Below are 14,097 nucleotides of genomic sequence, written 5' to 3' on the forward strand. Positions count from 1 at the left end.
ACATGCACACCACAAGTGTGTGCACATTTATACCCTTTAGCCCATGACATGAAGTTGTTTAAAATTACCTTTTCATTTTAACTTGCAGCCTTTTATGAATTTCCAAGACTGATTATAACACAAGTCCAATTTGGTTCATGCCTGAAATCGATACTCTGCGTGTGTTGCAGTACAGATTGTATAGATATTTCCCTCTTCCTGTATGAGTGATCAGCTGCATAGAATAGGAACAGTTGTTACTTATTTTGCACACCTGTGTTAAATGAGTAGCTTAAAAACAGCTTTGACCCTCTAGTCCTGACAGTGTTTGTTGGGATCACTGTGAAGTAGCGGTGCATTTGTACTTGTCCATAGCTCACTGCAAATGGCTACTTGGTGCCTGGAAGAAAGAGGAGAGGATTTGGTTTGTGTTGACCTGACCTGGCTCATCCACTGTACTCTCTTGTCAGCATGCAACAATTTTAATGGGCAGACAACACTACATGTAAGAGATGGAAGGCATGTCTCTTGCAAGCTGACATTTGAAGTCAGAGGGATGTGGAGGCTGCTATATATGGAGGCTGCTATATTTTTTATTTCATTTTAAATTATACAAATTGCCTGGCTGCCGCGACCCCTAATACTTTTAGCCATAGACCCTGAACAAGCATGCAGTTTAGATGCTTGACTGCAGAGTACTAGTGGCAGCAAAGCACACTCACCTGACTGGTGGGTTGTGCTCCTCCTTCAGTCTGTGTCTTTCATACATTACCTTTTCATGAAGGCCTGCTCTCTGTGACCTAGCGGCATGTTACGTGAGTATGTACAGTACATGAGAACAGGCACCAGCAAGGATGAAGTCAGAAGGACACAGAAAGGAGGTTAGGTTAGAGAGTGTGAAAGGAAAGGGCAGGTAGACAGTGAGGATTGGAAAATAGTTGTCGGGCAAACATTTTTAGTGTTTGCTGGAGGGGAGAATGTATGGATTGAAGGACAGGTTAGGAGTCAGAAGGGGTGATTGAGTAAAACTGGCAATACACCATGGTATTTTTTTGTAATTCATTAGAATTTAGATGTGATAAAAGATCAAAAGAACAGCTGGCCATACACTGGTCGATGTGCCCATCAGGTAGATTCCTCTCGGATCATTATCTGATCTGATCGAATCCCCCCACAAGGCACAGCTATGATAGGGGCTTCGCAGCTTTTCTCACCTGTCAGATGCCAGCGCTTCCTCCCATGTCTTTTCTTCTTTTCTACTCTGCCTTATCGGGGAGCTGTGTATCACATGACTAAACACCAGAGGCCAAAAATTAGGAGCACTGTGGCATGTACCATACCTGTACACTAAAGGCTTCTAGAATTTGTCCTCTAGTGTTTGATACATGATCCATAGCTCCCTGGGAGTGAAGAGACAGGAAGAAGACCTGGCGGTGGAGAGAAGACATGGGAGGAAGTGACGGTGGGCATGTGAGAGTAGCTCCACTGCTGCATGGGTTGGCCTGAAATTGAATGCTGCTAGCAACATGCTCCACACCTGCTGCCAATCTAGCCAATCTTCCAATTGATCGAAAGGATTCATTTAGGATGGAAATCAATTGTACAGGAATCGTTTAATGCATAGATATAATATAGCCATCTTAACAAAAAGTGTTATAAGGTAGTATTGACCAGTTTTATTTTTGGATTATTTGAACATTGACAGGTTGAGTCCATTATTATGTAAATTAAGCGCTACAGAAATAGACTGATCCTCGTGGGTAGTATTACACAGCTGATTGATGCATTGATACAAACATAGTGGTAACAGTATGAATACTGAATGTGTTGTGATGTAAGGTAAGAGATCCATAGCAAATAAATATTGATTGCTGTGTGCATGTGTATGTAAATAGAGTATGTCAGGAGTGCAGCGGCCCGTGGCACATGGTCTACGGCTGTATAGTTTTTTACTAATTGAGCAGTACTGTGCTAGCTGCAGTGGCATTCTGATCAATGTGAAAACAGATTTCTGTCGAAACCTGATTGAATGTGCGGTGCTGTAGAGTGGAAAAGCAAAGATCTGTTCACAAGTTTCTCTGCTTCAAGACACAGTTTAAAAAAGACAGTTTTAAACAATGTGTATGCTTATGGCTGACCACAGATTACCTTATATACTCACGTATAAGCCTCATTTTTCAGCACAAAAAATGTACTGAAAAGTTACCCCTCTCGACTTATATGCGATGAGGTAGAGCAGAATGAATGACAAAGCAAGTTCTGTTACTGGCAGAGGAGTGTAAGGATCGTGCACTAGTGATCCTGCTTTTGCCATCTGGCTCCCTGCTGTGTCCGTTCCCCCTATCCCCTGCAACATGGTGTGCAGAGTGTGTGTCCCCTGGCTTGTGGAGCTGAGCATGCCAGCAACCTGTCAGCGGTGCAGTGATCAGTGATTCTTCCTGTGTGGCAATCACTGTGTCTCATATCTATGATGCCATCTAGTGGTGTCTTGAGACACAGCTGTATCATCCTTGGGGCACATCTGTCATCTGGGAGAGCGGATGACTTGTACTGGGGGCACATCTGGCTACTGTGGAAAGGGCTATACTGGAAAGGGGGCTTATACATGTGAGTCAATCACTTTTTCCTGGTTTCTGAGGAAAAAATGGGTAACTCAGCTTATACACGGGTCGGCTTATATGCAAGTATATATGGTATCTCTCCAGCCTTAGAGAAATAGTGTCATTGATTTGTTGTTCAGGCTCTTTGTCCAGGCAGACACATGCAGTCACTTGGCCACAGCATACCTTATATTGTGCTGTGGATATTGCTACATAAGTGATTAGTTGTGGGTGTAGACAATGACATCATGGGGGGGTACTACAATGAAGGAAGCACTACAGAGTGCACTGCAGAGTAAGGAAGGCAGTACTGTAGGGATCAGTATACCAAGAAGAACACTATTATGGGTGTGGGGGGGAATGTACATGAGAAAGCCTTAACACCAGTGCATCCATTTACGGCCACGCCGAGGTGATGACTTGAAAACAATTGCTAAGTGTTGTATCCTGGAAAAGCTTGAGATTCACTGCTATTAGGTATTTTTTCTTTGAGTATCAGCTGAAGATGTCTTCTTGCAGTCCATAGCTTTCAGTAAAATTTTTTCCAACACCTTCATTCAAAAGATTTGTTTTTCTACAAATTATTCATGGTTCAGAACGTACAACTGTAAGTTACCACAGGAAAGATCATAGCATCAAAGGAAAATGTGCTGTCTATTTCAGCATGTGCTTAGAGATGAGCCGAAATTTTCGAAATTTCGAACTGCTTTTATTACGAATGCGAAATTTAACATTACGACCCAAATTCGTAATTTCGTAATTAATTTTCAAATCGTAATTTACACTTTCGTAATCGAAATTTCACTCCCGTAATGACGAATTTCGTGTCTCCAACCGAAATTTTACTTTTTCAGGTTTGTAAGGGTTTCTATCCCTCTAGATGCCTAAAATGAATAGCACAGTCAGTCCTTCCTCCTCCTCCTCCTCCTCCTCCTCCTCCTCCTCCTCTCTCTCTCTCTCTCTCTCTCTCTCCAGAGATCTGTAGTATTTCAAAACCATACTCACATTCATGACATGTCCAGGGATCAAACCCAGGCCAACCACATGGAAGACAGCTATGCTCACCACCATACCACCAAACACACACTAAATAGACTGCTAACCTAAATCTTACTTGTAGACAGTCATATGAGACACATGCTGGGTGCAGGGCTTTGTGATTGGACCATGGACCATGCGATAGAGTGAGGTGCAAAAATGAAATCATGCCTAGCAGAGGATGGTTTCACAATGCTAAATGCTAGGCTGGCTGTGGTGCAATTGGTTAGTGCGTCTGGCTGGAAACAGCAAGGTTACAGGTTCGATTCCATCCAGGCATGTCTTTTCCTTTTGCGTTCAACAGTTGTCCAAACAGAGCCAACAGAGCCCCAGATAGCCATGTAGAGTTAGGTCACAGCTAGCCTGGCTGTGGTGCAATTGGTTAGTGTGTCTGGCTGGTAACAGCAAGGTTACAGGTTCGATTCCATCCAGGCATGTCTTTTCCTTTTGAGTTCAACAGTTGTCCAAACACCGAGCACAAAGTTTTGCATGCGTAAAGTTTTACGCACGCAAAATACCCCATGGGGTTCAATGGCGCAGCGCGCGCACGCAAAAGGAAAAGACATGCCTGGATGGAATCAAACCTGTAACCTTGCTGTTACCAGCCAGACACACTAACCAATTGCACCACAGCCAGGCTAGCTGTGACCTAACTCTACATGGCTATCTGGGGCTCTGTTGGCTCTGTTTGGACAACTGTTGAACGCAAAAGGAAAAGACATGCCTGGATGGAATCGAACCTGTAACCTTGCTGTTACCAGCCAGACACACTAACCAATTGCACCACAGCCAGGCTAGCTGTGACCTAACTCTACATGGCTATCTGGGGCTCTGTTGGCTCTGTTTGGACAACTGTTGAACGCAAAAGGAAAAGTAATGCCTGGATGGAATCGAACCTGTAACCTTGCTGTTACCAGCCAGACACACTAACCAATTGCACCACAGCCAGGCTAGCTGTGACCTAACTCTACATGGCTATCTGGGGCTCTGTTGGCTCTGTTTGGACAACTGTTGAACGCAAAAGGAAAAGACATGCCTGGATGGAATTGAACCTGTAACCTTGCTGTTACCAGCCAGACACACTAACCAATTGCACCACAGCCAGCCTAGCATTTAGCACTGTGAAACCATCCTCTGCTAGGCATGATTTCATTTTTGCACCTCACTCTATCGCATGGTCCAATCACAAAGCCCTGCACCCAGCATGTGTCTCATATGACTGTCTACAAGTAAGATTTAGGTTAGCAGTCTATTTAGTGTGTGTTTGGTGGTATGGTGGTGAGCATAGCTGTCTTCCATGTGGTTGGCCTGGGTTTGATCCCTGGACATGTCATGAATGTGAGTATGGTTTTGAAATACTACAAATCTCTGGAGAGAGAGAGAGAGAGAGAGAGAGAGAGAGAGAGAGAGAGAGAGAGAGAGAGAGAGAGAGAGAGGAGGAGGAGGAGGAGGAGGAGGAGGAGGAGGAGGAGGAGGAGGAGGAGGAGGAGGAGGAGGAGGGTTATTCATTTTAGGCATCTAGAGGGATAGAAACCTTTGCAAACTTTAAAATACTAAATTTCGTAATCGTAATTACGAAAATTTGCGTAATTTGCGAAAATTACGAAATTTCGATTACTGCTAAAATCGTAATTGTAGTAATTTCGCGAAATTTCGGAAATTCGTAATTAGGTCATTACGCTCATCCCTACATGTGCTACTTTGTCCGAAGGAGATAGACATGCAAGACAAACCAAACCATTGTGTGACACTGGTTTTCTGATTGAGCATGTGAATATAGAACCATAACTGGGAGTGTCTTCAGATGAACTTATGTGACTGTGGGTAAATAAAGTGCTCCATTTACCAAAAGGTGTAATGTCATGTTTGCAAGTAAGAATATTTTGAGTCATCTCCCTGGCATGGAAAGTCATAGCTGGCTACAGACTGAAATGTAAACGTCCAGGTGAATTTTAATCAGATGTAATTACAAAGTGGTTTGCACAGTACTGATGAAAGCACTTTCCTTTCCTGATCTGTTTTGATAAAATGGTGTTGACTGATTAGTATCCAGTCCAGCACATGGCTTCACAGCTTTTAATTTTGTGTCAGTCACTATCTGGTGAAGGGAGCCTAGGGAATGGAGATATATTTCTACTCCTTCCCTATCTACAGATCTTGCAAAGGTTGAAATAGAGTAATTAGCACAATCTTTATATTGAGCAGCAAGCCAGTTTTTGCACTTTCCTCTTTAACCCTCACCAACGGTCTCTTCAACTTTTTCTTTCAGCTGTAAGAGGTGTAGGATCTGAATATTCACCTGACAAATTTTTACCCAACATTTAATTGATTTTAACCAACATTTTGCAATATGGGTTCACTATAAATTAAATAAGTTGAAGATATTTAATAACTTTTTTTTCCAACCAAAAACCAGTCAATAGCTCCATACTTAGCTGCAACTGTTGCTTGTTGGCTTGCATAAAGATTTCCAAGGTCAGAAAGGAGCTGACCTGGTATCCCCATTTCTCTAAGCATTAACCATAGTTTGTTATTTTTCAGACAGTTAAAGGCTTTAAAGTGGTCAATAAAGCAGAAGTACACATTATTCTGTATCTTCTATACAGCATTTTTTTTTTTTTATCTCTGGAGCCTCTACCATTTTTAAATCCAGCAGGCCTGATTAACAAAGTGGTGCTAACCGTTAGCACGCTGGTGAAAAGCCCTTTATCATGTCTAAACGCAGTTTAGGCATGATAAGTTTAGGTGTGATAAGTTTAGGTGTGATAAGTTTAGGTGTGATAAGTTTAGGCATGATAAGTTTAGGTGTGATAAGTTAGGCGTGATAAGTTTAAGCGCCAACTGGGTTAGCACTAGTGTTGGGCGAACACCTGGATGTTCGGGTTCGGGTCCGTTCGCCGAACATGGGCCAGATGTTCGGCATGTTCGGCCCGAACCCCGAACTCCCCCGAACATCCCGCTTTTGGGGGCCCTATGGGGTCGCAGGCATAAGGGGGGAGCATGCCCCGGGCGCGGGGGGGGGGGTCGGAAATTCCCCCCACCCCCTCCGCTAGCGCTCCCCCCTCTGCCCGCTTCCCCATACAAAAATTTTGCGTAAAGTTCAATAGTACCTTCAGTGGCTGGCTGGCACTGTGGTGTGAGTGAGTAGGAGGAGTCCAAGTAGGACGCGTTGAGGCCGGGCAGCGGGCGGTTCAGCGGTAGTACCCTTGTGGTACTTCCGCCCTTTCTCTGACCTCACGTCCTCTGCATACGAGGGTACGCGTCACGCGTACCCTCGTATGCGTCATCACGTAGAGGACGTGAGGTCAGAGAAAGGGCGGAAGTACCACAAGGGTACTACCGCTGAACCGCCCGCTGCCCGGCCTCAACGCGTCCTACTCGGACTCCTCCTACTCACTCACACCACAGTGCCAGCCAGCCACTGAAGGTACTATTGAACTTTACGGAAAATTTTTGTATGGGGAAGCGGGCAGAGGGGGGAGCGCTAGCGGAGGAGGTGGGGGGAATTTCCGACCCCCCCCCCCCCCCCGCGACCGGGGCATGCTCCCCCCTTATGCCTGCGACCCCATAGGGGGGCAGTATTCGGCCGAACAGGGCCCTGTTCAGCCGAACAGGGGCCCTGTTCGGCCTGTTCGGCTGGGCATTGAGCTGTTCGGGCGAACCCGAACTAAAAAGGCCGAACTCGAACATCACCCGAACAGGGTGATGTTCTGCAGAACCCGAACAGTGGCGAACACTGTTCGCCCAACACTAGTTAGCACCGCAGTGCACAGCTGATCAAAAGTTTTGCGCTAGCAAAGTCTGGTACACTTCACATAAAGTTTAATGGCGCTGCTTTGCGTGCGGGACTTTGCGCGCGATCTAAACTTATCTAAACTTAGCATGCCTAAACTTATCATGCCTAAACTTTTCACGCATAAACTGGCTTTTCACCAGTGTGGTGCAATGGTTATCACGCCTAAAGTCTCTAACTGGGTTAGCACCGCTTTGTGAATCGAGCCCAGCATGTATGTCTGGTACTTCTGGGCTGATAGTTTCTGGATTTTGAGCAATACTTTGCTAGCATGTGAGGTTAAAAGGAACATAAAGTGAGAACGGTATGGAGGCTGCCATATTAATTTCCTTGTAAATAATGCCAGTTGCCTGGCAGCCCTGCTAATCATTCTGGCATTGGTAGTGTCTGAGTCACACACCTGAAAGAAGCATGTGACTAATCTTGTCAGATTTTCATCAGAAACATGTTTGTTCTGGGTCTAAATGTATTGGAGGCAGTTGATTAACAGGACAGATAATTTGCATTGTTTAAAGAGACACTGAAGCGGAAAAAAAAATTATGATATAATGAATTGGTTTTGTAGTATGGATAACTACTAGAACATAAGTAGCAGAGGAAATATTCTCATATTTTTATTTTCAGTTATATAGTTTTTTTATTATATTGCATCATTCTCTAATATTTGCAGTTTACACACTACTTAGCATTCTAAATGATTTTACAGAGCAGGCTAATGCACTTTTGAACTGCCCTCTGCAGAAACAAAAACAATACAATGCCAGACACTTGAGATAATAAGCTTCAGAAGACTTAGCTCTCAGCAACTTTGAAAGTCATGGAGCTCAATGGCTCTTTTGCATAGAACAACTGGAGTTTCTTAACTCTTCCTGTACTGGAAGCAATATTAGACTTATGTCTCTGCTCCTAATGTTTTATTTCTTAGCTGTACTACACCTACAAATCATTATGTCATATTTTTTTCTGCTTCAGTGTCTCTTTAAAAGGAAATAAATGTTAGCCTCCATATCCCTCCCACTTCAGGTGTGCTTTAATGATGAGTCAAGAAAATAACCATGTCCACACAAGTGAATAGAAAAAGTCAGAGCATCAGCAGGGCAGCCTCCACCCATGTTGTATACAGTATTCCCCACCTAACAGTTCAACCGGCATTCCAGCACTTCCTGCTCCCTTGTTGCTAACAAGACTAAAGAGTATTTTTTATGGATCTGTGTTTCTTGTTCCATAATAAACATAACTGCCAGTGAAGTCTAGGTTTTTATATAAATATTCTGAAAATATTTCTTCCTCCTCGCCTTAACATCTTCTGCCTCTTTTAGCTCCCATCCTTTTTTTTGTCTTTTGCCATTCCCATTTTGCATCAAAGGTTCCTTTGATCTTTCCAATCCCCTTAAATAGATCAATCATCTGTCCCCTTCTACTGGCTTCTTCCTAGTTTTACTACTCATTTAAGTATATCTACTTGTATATCTCCTTGTTGCTTCATCCAGTTTTCTGGATCACTCCATTCGTCCCTGTCTTCATAGACTTTCAGGGCCATATGCAATTCACTTTTTCACCTGACTTTTCTCCTAGGAGATCATTTTTCATCTTCAAATTAAAATAACTTTCCAGCACTTTTCAACTAAAAAAGTACCAAAAAATAAATGAAAAAGTACTATCAAATTTATTTTGAGCATTTTCTTGCTTTCTGATGGCTTAAAATGCATTTTATTGACAAATTTAAAAATATCACCTAGGAGAAAACTCAGGTGAAAAAAATGAATTGCACATAGGCCTCAGTTTCTTCCTTTCCTCAGCAACGTTGAAAGCCACAGCAGACAGAAGTTGGCCTGATCCAATTTGATATTTCACATCTTATCAATAAAATGGCCCATATGCAAGGAATGTTTCTCTCCTAGGTGAAATGTTTACACCTTATCCATAAAATGCCTTTTAAGCCACCAACAAGCAGTACAATACTCAGAACAAATTTGATAATACCTTTTCATCTACTTTTTGGTACATTTACAATTGAAAAGTGCTGTAAGGTTATTTTAAAAAAAATATGAAATTACCTGTTAGATGAAAATGCAGGTGACAAAGTTAATTGCATATGGGCCAACGCCTTTTAAGCCAGCAGCAAGCAAGACAAATTTCAACATAATTTTCACTGTACATTTTGCCTGCTCTTTGGTACTTTTTCAATTGCAGAGTGCCTGAAAGTTATTTTCAACAGAAAAAGTATCTCCTGCGAGAAAACTTAGGAGAAAAAGCAAATTGAATAAGGGCCATTATTTTCCTAACCTTCTCTGCCTTTTGAATATTGTCCCATAGCTCTTAAAGTATCCATTTACAATTCAATTTTTAGTGAAGGCGCACGTTTATCAGATTATTTACATCGTATTATATGAAAACTGAAAACCTGGTGGACTATCAATCCTTAGTGATCACATTATCAATCGTTTCCTTAAAGAATTAACATAAGTGTTTTAGATCTCAAGGTGGATTCTTTAATGGTGTGGATCGATTGAATACAATCTTTTATTTCGATCTGAATGATCTTAAAGTGCCCACTAATGATACAATCTCGATTATACAATTTTGGCAAATATGTCTTGTAGAGAGGTAAACCGAGTGAATATACTTTGAACGGATACTTTAGGTAGTCTCACATATTACACAGAAGTGGTAAGATTGTACATCCAAGACTGTATTATTAGTGGACACCTTTGGTGAAAATAAGATTGTTTGCTAAAAATCGCATGGGCACCTTTAAATGCTAATTCTAAAAGATCTATTCCTTTAAATCTATTCTTCATTTCTACTGAGTATTCATATGGGAGATCATTAAGCTCATATCTAATTGGTCTGATGACTTTTCCTGTTTTCTTTTAATTTGATTCTAGTTTTTACAATGAGAAGCTGATGATCTGAGACTCAGATGGCTCCAGGTCTTGTTTTTGCAGTTTGTAGAGCGTTTGTCTATCTCTGCCTCCACAGTGTATTATTGATCCAGTTTTGGTATTGAGCATCAGGCAGTGTCTTCTCTTTTGTTGTTCAGAAAGGCTTTTTGCTACCACCGGTGAATTCTCTTGGCAGAATTCTACCAGTCTCCAACCTGGTTCATTTTGTTCTCTGAGGCCAGACTTGCCTGTTGTTTCACTTTTTTCCCTCTCTGCCCACTTTAGCATTACAATCACCTATAATTGATGTAATATCTTTCTTGGGTGCTATATTCAGAGGATGCTGCAGATCATCACACAACGGATCAAATTCTTTATCAGCATCAGTTGCTGGAGGATAAGCCTAGAGCACTGATTGTGAATGAGAACATTCTGACACTTTTGGTTTGTAATGGAGCAACACCCTTTCTTGATTGATAGCAGATCCTTTTCTTTTGTATTTTTCTTGTCTACATTAGAAGATCAGCTTGTCACATGATGTAAACTGACCTATCACCATTTTTAGGTAGATTTTCAAGACGTTAATATTTATTTGTATCAAATCTTTGATCACATCCACTTTGCGTTTATTCCTATACTAGACAATTAGGCCCGTTTCAAAAAAGGATGCTAGAATGTAATATGCAGCGTTCACCCGCACGCGTGGCAAGGACCGCGGCCTGGCGCATGCGTACTCGAGCTGACACAGATGCAGCCCATGGAGGCAGATACCTGGGGCATTATTAGGTAGGATTGGTCGGCAGTCTTGATCAGCATACCTATCTAATGACATTGTTCCCTGTAACAAACAGAATTCATATAAGAATGTTTCCACCACTTCACCTAAAATAAAGTATTTCTGAATAAAGCTATACCTTCTGGTTATACTTATTTATGCCTGAGTGAAATGTCAGTACACTTCAGCTCTAGATTACTGATTTATCAAGTCAGGTGCAAAAAAATGGGAACAAAATTGGAACAGTTCCCCAGAGTAACAAAATTGTCATTGCTGTTTTACTTGACGACTGAAATCTGACTGGTTGCTATAGGTAAAGTACCAGTTTTCTTTGCTACTGCTTTTATAAATTGGCCTAAAGCTACACAAACACACACACACACACACACACACACACACACACACACACTACACACACACACACACACACACACACACACACACACACACACACACACACACACACACACACACTACACACACTACACACACACACACACACACACACACACACACACTACACACACTACACACACACACACACACACACACACACACACACACTACACACACACTACACACACTACACACACACACACACACTACACACACACACACACACACACACACACACTACACACACACACACACACACACACACACACTACACACACTACACACACACACACACACACACACACACACTACACACACACACACACACACACACACACACACACACACACTACACACACACACACACACACACACACACACACACACTACACACACACACTACACACACTACACACACACACACACACACACACACACACACACACTACACACACACACACACACACACACACACACACAGACACTAAACACACTACACACACACACACACACACACACACACACACACACACACACACACACACATGATTTTCATTTTGTATGATTTTCATCAGTATAAGCTGCTTGGCTGTTGTCTGATCAGCTTGTCTGCATGCTGGTCAGACATATACTGTAACTTGTCTAGCAGCTTAGCACACACAGGCCCTGACACAAATAACCCGTCCACCATAAGAGGCACCGTAACAACATATGGTAGAATGCAGCAAATTATTCAGGATACTTGTATGTTAATTATTCTGGTTTCAGAATCAGAAATAATTCCTATAGCAATATATTGATGTCTATTGTGTAACCTCCCCCGCAGTGATATTTAGCCTAGGGATGTGTCGACATGCGTATTTCTCTTCCCAGAGCATTCTGGGAGACCAGGTATATATTTGTACTGGCTTTGGAACTCTTGAGTATACAAACATTCTGCAGAGATCACCTGCCAGTATAGATGTCACCACTTGGGATAAATCAGGAAAAGGAAAGATTTTACTATAGGCAAATGCTGGCTAAATAATTTAACATGTAATATTGAAAAAAAAGCAATTCTATTCATTACATTATTTTTACTACAGTTCCTCTTTAAGCTGTGAAGTAAATACATTCTTCCTCTCTTTCTGAGCCCTTTGCTTCTGTGTCTCAGAGCTCCACATTCATTCCCATATCCCCTTATTGTAATCTCCAATTCTCCACAGTGTCTCTCTCTTTCTCTCTTTTTCTGTTTTAACTCTGTCTCCATCCCTCCCTCATATTCTACAACTGCTGTGGTAGCAGAGGGATGAGAGATGAGTATATTTGCAGTTGTGTAACATGGCAGAGAGGAGGGTAGCAATGGGTACACATGGTTTATCCTGCCTCTTAAGATTAATGGTAATATTGTTCTCCCTGCCCCTGACATATTTACCCTTTATGGTCATGCTTCGTGATCCTCATTTTTTCTCTGCAACTGTAGCTGTCTTTTTCACTGTTTTCGCTTAATCTCTACTGTTACTGTGACCCCATATCTGTTGTTACTCTTACTGTGACCCCATATCATGTTCCTGATCTATTCTACTTCTCTTTCTTGTCTTTCTTAGCTTCCAGTGCCTGTTTTTTGTACGTTGTTTTTTTTCTATACTGCCTTTCCTATCCATACTTCTGTGTTTGTGTCCGTATCTATCAGCTTAGCCTATTTTTTTTGTCACTCGCCATTCCACTATATTTGTGTCTTTCAGTTTTTCGTTGCCTTCGTTCAAATCCCTCCCTTTTATCACCCCTCCCCTCCTTTTAGGTTCACAGCTGGCTTATGGATGTAAGGGAAATCCCTATTCTACTCAGATCTCTCATAGAATGCCTGTATATATGCACACACACAGAGAAGCACAGAACATGCATGGGTGCACGCCCGTAGATACATATATACACACACACGCACGCACACACACACACACACACACACACATACACGTACAGCACATGCATGGGCTCACATACACAACCTCTCTCTATCTCTCTCTGTCTCTCTCCCACTCTCCGTCCTCAATATAATGTGTCATTCTTTCAGTAGAAATGGTTAATAATACAGCTCTTGGAAAGGGGAGGGTGTTTTTGTTTCCATTTTTTCGTGTTCCCAATTTTTTCAATTAATTGTTTTCTTTTTCTTATTTTTGTTACCTGGAGGAGATGGTATTTCAGGCGTTGCCATGGAAACTTATCCTTCCCATGTAATGAAGATGCGTGCAATAAAGATAGACAAATCCTCATCGCCTCTCCCACCCAGCATTCATCCTTCAGATATACAGTTTTAATGGGGGCACACCTAGATGAGCAGCATTCTGAGGTGGCTAAGAAGAATTTAGATGAGATTTGCAAGCGAAAGAATGCTGATCGCTAAGCAGGGATTCCCAAATGGAAAGTTGTGTGTAGTCTGTTGTTATCTCCAGTTAGCATTTATTTTCTTTTAATTGAGATCTCATATAGCAAAGCAGATAGTATTTTGGTGGGGATGGGGGTGGAGATGGGTTGTAGTTGATTATGGAATTAGCTGTGCAATTACTCTTTTCTTCACATGAGAATATTATTGCTAAATAGCATGGTCCAGCATAGCGTAGCTGGTGAATGTGATAATGTTTGGATATTGTT

At 42.1% G+C, this 14,097-nt stretch overlaps 1 protein-coding gene across 2 annotated transcripts in view; it reads left to right on the top strand.

Annotated features, from left to right (window-relative positions):
• Window positions 1-14,097, top strand: part of CELF5 (CUGBP Elav-like family member 5) — a 203,937-nt gene that overhangs the window by 55,167 nt on the left and 134,673 nt on the right. The window contains exon 1 of one of the 2 annotated variants that reach the window (XM_068234092.1): window positions 13,723-13,795. The exons of the other annotated variant lie outside the window; for it this stretch is intronic. The gene's annotated coding sequence lies outside the window, so the exon portion shown is untranslated. Of the gene's footprint in view, window positions 1-13,722; window positions 13,796-14,097 lie in introns of those variants that run through there. 2 annotated transcript variants of the gene reach the window in all.

Source organism: Hyperolius riggenbachi, chromosome 1 (assembly GCF_040937935.1).
Source record: "Hyperolius riggenbachi isolate aHypRig1 chromosome 1, aHypRig1.pri, whole genome shotgun sequence".
Taxonomy (NCBI): Eukaryota; Metazoa; Chordata; class Amphibia; order Anura; family Hyperoliidae; genus Hyperolius; species Hyperolius riggenbachi.